Genomic DNA, 10,199 nt, shown 5'->3' on the forward strand with positions numbered 1-10,199 from the left:
TGATTACCTTGTATCTAAGCCTCTGCAGACTGTCCTCTTATTTCAGTTCTTTTGTCAGACATTTATTTACCCAGTCAGTTCTGACTCCTAAATAACTCCACGGGAGTGAGCACAGTGGTATCTATAAGACATGCATAATTGTAAAAAACTGTCAATATGCAATGAGGTAAGAGGCAGTTGTCAACTGTTTCAAAATCAGTTTAAGCCTAGGTTTAGCTTTAAAAAGTTAATACCAAGAGGAAAAAAAAAGCAAATTTGATGATAAATGTAAACTGGAAAGTTGTTTAAAATTGCATGCCCTATAAGAATCATGAAAGTTTAATTTTGAATAGACTGTTCCTTTAAGAGGTTAAGGGGACAGTAAACTGTAAAATTGTTTTTATATTAATGTATATTAAATGACTTGTTATACCAGCTGCAGAGTATAAAATGTATGAGAAATTGCATTTTCAGGTTTATTTGTGTATATGAAGTAGCTAGTTTTGTGCTTTTAAACCACAGCCTATTACAATGGGTTGAGCTTCAGGTAATATCATATCTCATTATGTTATCACTTTGTGTACACACACTTGCTTCCTTATCTTATATTTGTCTGGAAAACTAAAGCTCAATACATAGAGAGAACAATGGAAAAACATAATTTATGTAAGAACTTACCTGATAAATTAATTTATTTTATATTGGCAAGAGTCCATGAGCTAGTGATGTATGGGATATACAATCCTACCAGGAGGGGCACATTTTCCCAAACCTCAAAATGCCTATAAATACACCCCTCACCATACCCACAATTCAGTATAACGAATAGTCAAGTAGTGGGGTGATAAAGAAAGGAGTAAAAAGCATCAACAAAGAAATTTGGGAATAATTGTGCTTTATACAAAAAAATCATAACCACCCTAAAAAGGATGGGCCTCATAGACTCTTGCCAATATGAAAGAAATGCATTTATCAGGTAAGTTCTTACATAAATTATGTTTTCTTTCATGTAATTGGCAAAAGTCCATGAGCTAGTGACGTATGGGATAGCAATACCCAAGATGTGGAACTCCACCTAAGAGTCACTAGAGAGTGAGGGATAAAATAAAAACAGCCATTTTTCGCTGAACAAAATTAATCCACAACCCAAAATATAAGTTTATTCTCATAAATGAAAAGAAAAAACTTAAAATAATAATAATAAGCAGAAGAATCAGACTGAAACAGCTGCCTGAAGAACTTTTCTACCAAAAACTGCTTCCGAAGAAGCAAATACATCAAAATGGTAGAATTTAGTAAATGTATGCAAAGAAGACCAAGTTGCTGCTTTGCAAATCTGATCAACTGAAGCTTCATCCTTAAAAGCCCATGAAGTGGAGACTGATCTAGTAGAATGAGCTGTAATTCTCTGAGGCGGGGTTTGACCCGACTCCAAATAAGCTTGATGAAGCTTGATGAATCAAAAGCATTAACCACAAAGCCAAGGAAACAGCAAAAGCCTTCTGACCTTTCCTAGAACCAGAAAAGATAACAAATAGACTAGAAGTCTACCTGAAATCTTTAGTAGCTTCAACATAATATTTCAAAGCTCTCACCACATACAAAGAATGTAAGGATCTCTCCAAAGAATTTTTAGGATTAGGACACAAGGAAGGGACAATTTCTCTATTAATTTTGTTAAAATTCCCAACCTTAGGTAAGAATTTAAATGAAGTCCGCAAAACTGCCTTATCCTGATGAAAAATCAGAAAAGGAGATTCACAAGAAAGATCAGATAATTCAGAAACTCTTCTAGCAGAAGAGATAGCCAAAAGGAACAACACTTTCCAAGAAAGTAGTTTAATGTCCAAAGAATTCATAGGCTCAAAAGGAGGAGTCTGTAAAGTCTTCAAAACCAAATTAAGACTCCAAGGAGGAGAGATTGATTTAATGACAGGCTTGATACGAACCAAAGCCTGTACAAAACAGTGAATATCAGGAAGTTTAGCAATCTTTCTGTGAAATAAAACCAAAAGAGCAGAGATTTGTCCCTTCAAGGAACTTGCAGACAAACCCTTATCCAAACCATCCTGAAGAAACTGTAAAATTCTAGGAAATCTGAAAGAATGCCAAGAGAATTTACGAGAAGAACACCATGAAATATAAATATTCCAAACTCGATAATAAATCTTTCTAGAAACAGATTTACGAGCCTGTAACATAGTATTAATCACTGAGTTAGAGAAACCTCTATGACTAAGCACTAGGCGTTCAATTTCCATACCTTCAAATTTAATGATTTGAGATCCTGATGGAAAAAACGGACCTTGAGACAGAAGGTCCGGGTTGGCAACTGGACATCTGAACAAGATAAACATACCAAAACCTGTGAGGCCATGCTGGAGCCACCAGCAACACAAACAATTGTTCCATGGTGATTTTGGAGATCACTCTTGGAAGAACTAGAGGCAGGAAAATATAAGCAGGTTGATAACACCAAGGAAGTGTCAACGCATCCACTGCTTCCACCTGAGGATCCCTGGAGCTGGACAGGTACCTGGGAAGTTTCTTGGTTAGATGAGAAGCCATCAGATCTATTTCTGGAAGACCCCACATCTGAACAACTTGAGAAAACATATATGGATGGATGGACCACTCCCCCATATGTAAAGTCTGACGGCTGAGATAATCCACCACCCAATTGTCTATACCTGGGATATGAACCGCAGAAATTAGACAAGAGCTGGATTCCGCCCAAGCAAGTATCCAAGATAGAAGGAAAGAGGCAGGCACTACTCGGGGTGAAAATATAACTTGAATTTATTTGTAAGCCACTCTAATAAAATATAGAGGCTTAAGGAAAAATTCCAGCAAGGTGCAGACAGACAGGTAAGTGAGGGATAAACGACCTGACACGTTTCGTGTCCCCTAGTGGCGCTTAATCATAGGCTAAGTTGGTAGTGACTGGGCAACCCTTATATACACACAAGGGATTAACCCCTTCATCACCAACAATGAAAAGTTAAAACATAAGATATACTTATACATTGTAAGGTATTTGAACCTGGGACTTATGAATCCTATATGAAAAACAAAAAATACCAGAAGCAGCTTAAACTAATGCATTCATGGAAAAATAAACTAACAGTAGTAAAGGCGAAGAAATTATTATGAATATGGGATAACATAGAATCTTAAAGGGACATAGATAAAATAATAAATATTGATAAAATGAAGCTGGATACTTTTTGCAGAAAAGAATTATTCACATAGATTAAACATAGACATATACTAAATAACCATCAATTTGACAACTACCTGCTTATTTTTCAATAATACTATAAAATGGATATATTGAATCTCATTTAAGCAATAATGTAGTGTATATGTAAATGTATATATGAGAATATATTTAAATTGAGATCTAGGTATCAATGAAAAAGTTGATATCACATTCCTTATTCATTCCATGTGGAATTCTGGTATGTAATTTCAAGATCCAATAAAGTTCTTTTTTATCCAAAATTTTATTTTTATTACCACCTCTTGGAGGGAGTACTACTCTATCAATAATTTGTATTGACATATCTGCAATGTGGCTGAAATGATAATAATTAAAGTGGTTGGCTACTGCTGAATCAACAAAGTCGTTTTTAACATCCCTTGTGTGTTCCCCATATCTAATTTTTGCCTCTTGTGACGTTTTACCCACGTACTGACTCTTACACAAATTACAGGTGAGTAAATAAACCACATAGGTAGTTCTACAGTTGGCATAAAAATCTATCTGGTAGGTCCTGTTATCATAGGTGGAAGTGAAACTGTTTCCAACTTTTATATTAGTACAGGTGGTGCATTGCCTGCCACCGCATTTAAAATTGCCTTTCTTAGAAAGCCAGCATAAAGAATTTTCTTGGTCCTTGGATGTAACCATACTAGGGGATAATGATCTAGCTAAAGTTTTAGGCTTTCTTGAAACAAATCTACAATTATTAATTATTGGTTTTAAAACAGGATCACCCACTAACAGATGAAGATGTTTCTTAAGTATATTAACTATACTGGTATATTGTGGTGTATACTCTGTAGAGAATACAACTGTTTCTCCTGATATATGTTTTTCAGAACGGTGTTTTCTATGATGCCTGTAATTTTGAGTTTTTACATATTGTCTACACTTTTCAAGATCATTTGAATTATATCCCCTCTTAATAAGTCTATTTTTAAGCTCCAAGGATTGCTCCTCAAAGATTTTATCAGACTTCGTATTCCTACGGAGTCTGATAAATTGGCCCTTAGGTATGGCTTTAATTTAATGACCTGGGTGTTGTGAGCTGGCGTACAGGATAGTGTTCCCAGCAGTACTTTTTCTATAAGTCTTGGTCATGATCAAATCTCCAGTGGTGTACAGTGTAAGATCCAAAAAATGGATTTCTTTGTGATTCATTTCACCTGTGAATTTCAAACCCATTTCATTGGTACTGAAATAAAGTAACAGGTCATGTAAAAGTTTTGGATCCTTATCACTACGCACCACCAGGAGCAGATCATCTATGTACCTGACGAAAAGAGTTCTATCCGCTCATACCAGGGGTTAGTGGGGGAGTAAACATACTTTAGCTCCCACCATGCAACAAAGATATTAGCAAAGGCCGGGGCAAATTTTGCCCCCATAGCCGTACTCCGTATTTGCAGATAGAACTCTCCGTCAAAAGAAGAAAAGTTATGTGTTAGCAGGAATCTCAAAACATCACCTATGTACAATCTGACTGAATTTTCTAACCCACAATCCCTATCCAAAAAGAAATAAACTGCTTTAATGCCAAGATGCTGGGGGATACTAGTATAAAGTGACATAATATCTACAGTAATCCAACAAAAGTCCTCCCGCCACCTGATAGTATCCAATGTGGTTAAAAGATGGGTTGTATCCTTTAAATAGCTTAGTTGCATAGTAGCAATAGGCTGGAGGATACTATCCATCCACTCTCCAAGTGGCTCTAAAAGAGACCCAATCCCAGCCACAATTGGTCTACCAGGTGGACAGGTGGCACTCTTGTGGATTTTGGGCACATGATGGAATATAGGAATGATTGGATGGTCTGGGATCAAAGATTCCAGATCCTTGTTAGAAAAAACTCCCAGGATGACGCCATCTTCAATTAATCTTGTCAGTTCTCTTTTGAACAGTAAAGTTGGATTACCAGAAAGTTTACGGTCGACAGTGGAATCTGAAAGCTGTCTATGTGCTTCCTGAAGATAAGAAGCCTTATTCATCACAACAATGCTGCCACCCTTGTCTGAGTTTCTAATGACAATTTCTCTATTATCTTGTAAACGCTTAAGAGCTAAGCGTTCAGCGTGATTCAGATTAAGGGTGGCAGCATTCCCATACTTTCTGGTCTCCACATCATGTTCAAGTTTAAATATATCCTCTTGAACTGCCTTTTGCTAAGCATTTAATATTGGGCCTCTGAAGTTAACAGGATAGAATGAGGACCTATTCTTTTTTGGGTGATTTAATACATTCAAAGGAACATCCCCATTCTGATTTTCATCAGGGTTGTAGAGGGCATAGAGTATGGCAATAGCACATGCATCTTGAAAAGGTAGATGTGAAGAACATTTAATATGTGCACTGTCAGACTCGGTGCCCCCCACCATGTCAATATCATTTTCCATCCCTCTATGAATCCTTATCAGGTAGTGCAAAAAAATGTTTCAAAGCTAATTTGCGAACAAATGTATTAATGTCCAATAGGGTATTGAAGCTAGAAAACTTGTTGGTAGGGGCAAAACCTAATCCCTTTGAAAGTACTGCATGTTCCTCTTTAGATAGATTATATTGTGATATATTGAAAATACTTATATCATCAGAGGACTCATGCTCCACTTTATTTAGTATTGTCCCTTTTTCTTCTTGTTCAATTTTACCCTATTGGATGACCCAGTTGCTCGTTTGTGGTTCCGGATCAGTGATGCCGCACGCCGTGACTCAACTTCTAAGTATCCAAGATACTTCTTTCATAGCTTGGGGACTGTGAGTCCCACCCTGATGATTGACATATGCCACAGTTGTGATATTGTCTGTCTGAAAACAAACGGTTCTCTCTTCAACAGAGGCTAAATCTGAAGATCCCTGAAAATCGCACGGAGTTCCCTTGTGCTGTCAGAGATCCCAAAACAGCTCCCCAACCTAAAAGACTCGCATCTGTTGTGATCACAGTCCAGGTTGGATGAACAAAAGAGGCCCCTTGAACTATACCATGGTGATCTAACCACTAAGTCAGAGATAGTTGAACATTAGGATTTAAGGATATTAATTGTGAAATCCTTGTATAATCCCTGCACCATTGGTTCAGCATACAAAGCTGAAGAGGTTTCATGTGAAAACGAACAAAGGGGATCACGTCTGATGCTGCAGTCATGAGTTCTAAAACTTCCATGCACATATCTACTGAAGGGAATGACTGAGACTGAAGGTTCCGACAGGCTGCAACCAATTTTAAACGTCTCTTGTCTGTTAGAGACAGAGTCATGGACACTAAATCTATCTGGAAACCTAAAGGTGACCCTTGTCTGAGGAATCAAATAACTTTTTGGTAAATTGATCCTCCAACCATGTTTTCCAAGAATCAACACTAGTTGATTTGTGTGAGATTCTGCAGAACAGAAAGACTGAGCTAGTACCAAGATATCGTCCAAATAAGGAAACACCGCAATACTCCGCTCTCTGGTTATAGAGAGTAGGGCACTGAGAACCTTTGAAAAGATTCTTGGAGGTGTCGCTAGGCCAAAAGGAAGAGCGACAAATTGGTAATGCTTGTCTAGAAAAGAGAATCTCAGGAACTGATAGTGATCTGGATGAATCGGAATATGAAGATATGCCTCCTGCAAGTCTATTGTGGACATATAATGTCTTTGCTGAACAAAAGGCAGAATAGTCTTTATAATCACCATTTTGAAAATTGGTACTCTCACATAATGATTCAAAATTTTCAGATCCAGAACTGGTCTGAATGAATTTGTTTTCTTTGGGACAATGAATAGATTTGAATAAAACCCCAGACCCTGTTACTGAAACGGAACTGGCATGATTACACCTGAAAACTCCAGATCTGAAACACACTTCATGAAAGTCTGAGCCTTTACTGGATTTGCTGGGATGCGTGAGAGAATAAAATCTTCTTACTCTGAATCCTATTTGGTACCCCTGAGAGACAATACCCAGAATCCATTGATTTTGGACAGAAGTTATCCAAACATTCTTGAAAAATCATAATCTGCCCCCTACCAGCTGAGCTGGAATGAGGGCCGCACCTTCATGCGGACTTGGGGGCTGGCTTTGGTTTCTTAAATGGCTTGGATTTATTCCAATTTGAAGAAGGTTTCCAATTGGAAACAGATTCCTTAGGGGAAGGATTAGGTTTCTGTTCCTTATTTTGTCGAAAGGAACGAAAACGGTTAGAAGCTTTAGATTTACCCTTAGATCTTTTATCCTGAGGCAAAAAAAACTCACTCCCCCCCAGTGACAGTTGAAATAATCGAATCCAACTGAGAACCAAATAACTTATTATCTTGGAAAGAAAGAGATAGCAATCTGGACTTCAAAGTCATGTCAGCATTCCAAGATTTAAGCCACAAAGCTCTTCTAGCTAAAATAGCTAAAGACATAGATTTAACATCAATTTTGATATAAAAAATGGCATCACAAATAAAATGATTAGCATATTGCAGTAAGCAACAATGCCAACAATGCTAGACAAATCAGAATCCAATTCTTGTTGCGCTAAATTTTCCAACCAAAAAGTTGATGCAGCTGCAACATCAGCCAAAGAAATTGCAAGCCTGAGAAGATGACCTGAATATAAATAGGCTTTCCTTAGATACGATTCAAGTTTCCTATTTAAAGGATCTTTAAAATAAGTACTATCTTCCATAGGAATAGTAGTACGTTTAGCAAGAGTTGAGATAGCCCCATCAACTTTGGGGATCTTTTCCCAAAACTCCAATGTAACTGCTGGCAAAGAATACAATTTTTTAAACCTTGAAGAAGGAATAAAAGAAGTACAAGGCCTATTCCATTCCTTAGAAATCATATCAGAAATAGCATCAGGAACTGGAAAAACATAATTTATGTAAGAACTTACCTGATAAATTCATTTCTTTCATATTAGCAAGAGTCCATGAGCTAGTGACGTATGGGATATACATTCCTACCAGGAGGGGCAAAGTTTCCCAAACCTCAAAATGCCTATAAATACACCCCTCACCACACCCACAATTCAGTTTAACGAATAGCCAAGAAGTCGGGTGATAAAAAAGTGCGAAAGCATATAAAATAAGGAATTGGAATAATTGTGCTTTATACAAAATCATAACCACCACAAAAAAAGGGCGGGCCTCATGGACTCTTGCTAATATGAAAGAAATGAATTTATCAGGTAAGTTCTTACATAAATTATGTTTTCTTTCATGTAATTAGCAAGAGTCCATGAGCTAGTGACGTATGGGATAATGATTACCCAAGATGTGGATCTTTCCACACAAGAGTCACTAGAGAGGGAGGGATAAAATAAAGACAGCCAATTCCTGCTGAAAATAATCCACACCCAAAATAAAGTTTAACGAAAAACATAAGCAGAAGATTCAAACTGAAACCGCTGCCTGAAGTACTTTTCTACCAAAAACTGCTTCAGAAGAAGAAAATACATCAAAATGGTAGAATTTAGTAAAAGTATGCAAAGAGGACCAAGTTGCTGCTTTGCAAATCTGATCAACCGAAGCTTCATTCCTAAACGCCCAGGAAGTAGAAACTGACCTAGTAGAATGAGCTGTAATTCTCTGAGGCGGAGTTTTACCCGACTCAACATAGGCAAGATGAATTAAAGATTTCAACCAAGATGCCAAAGAAATGGCAGAAGCTTTCTGGCCTTTTCTAGAACCGGAAAAGATAACAAATAGACTAGAAGTCTTTCTGAAAGATTTAGTAGCTTCAACATAATATTTCAAAGCTCTAACAATATCCAAAGAATGCAACAATTTCTCCTTAGAATTCTTAGGATTAGGACATAATGAAGGAACCACAATTTCTCTACTAATGTTGTTGGAATTCACAACTTTAGGTAAAAATTCAAAAGAAGTTCGCAACACCGCCTTATCCTGATGAAAAATCAGAGGAGACTCACAAGAAAGAGCAGATAATTCAGAAACTCTTCTGGCAGAAGAGATGGCCAAAAGGAACAAAACTTTCCAAGAAAGTAATTTAATGTCCAATGAATGCATAGGTTCAAACGGAGGAGCTTGAAGAGCCCCCAGAACCAAATTCAAACTCCAAGGAGGAGAAATTGACTTAATGACAGGTTTTATACGAACCAAAGCTTGTACAAAACAATGAATATCAGGAAGAATAGCAATCTTTCTGTGAAAAAGAACAGAAAGAGCAGAGATTTGTCCTTTCAATGAACTTGCGGACAAACCTTTATCTAAACCATCCTGAAGAAACTGTAAAATTCTCGGAATTCTGAAAGAATGCCAAGAAAAATGATGAGAAATACACCAAGAAATATAAGTCTTCCAGACTCTATAATATATCTCCCTAGATACAGATTTACGAGCCTGTAACATAGTATTAATCACAGCGTCAGAGAAACCTCTTTGACGAAGAATCAAGCGTTCAATCTCCATACCTTTAAATTTAAGGATTTCAGATCCTGATGGAAAAAAGGACCTTGTGACAGAAGGTCTGGTCTTAACGGAAGAGTCCACGGTTGGCAAGAGGCCATCCGGACAAGATCCGCATACCAAAACCTGTGAGGCCATGCCGGAGCTACCAGCAGAACAAACGAGCATTCCTTCAGAATCTTGGAGATTACTCTTGGAAGAAGAACTAGGGGCGGAAAGATATAGGCAGGATGATACTTCCAAGGAAGTGATAATGCATCCACTGCCTCCGCCTGAAGATCCCGGGATCTGGACAGATACCTGGGAAGTTTCTTGTTTAGATGGGACGCCATCAAATCTATTTCTGGAAGTTCCCACATTTGAACGATCTGAAGAAATACCTCTGGGTGAAGAGACCATTCGCCCGGATGCAACGTTTGGCGACTGAGATAATCCGCTTCCCAATTGTCTACACCTGGGATATGAACCGCAGAGATTAGACAGGAGCTGGATTCCGCCCAAACCAAAATTCGAGATACTTCTTTCATAGCCAGAGGACTGTGAGTTCCTCCTTGATG

This window comes from Bombina bombina, chromosome 4 (assembly GCF_027579735.1).
Source record: "Bombina bombina isolate aBomBom1 chromosome 4, aBomBom1.pri, whole genome shotgun sequence".
Lineage (NCBI taxonomy): Eukaryota > Metazoa > Chordata > Amphibia > Anura > Bombinatoridae > Bombina > Bombina bombina.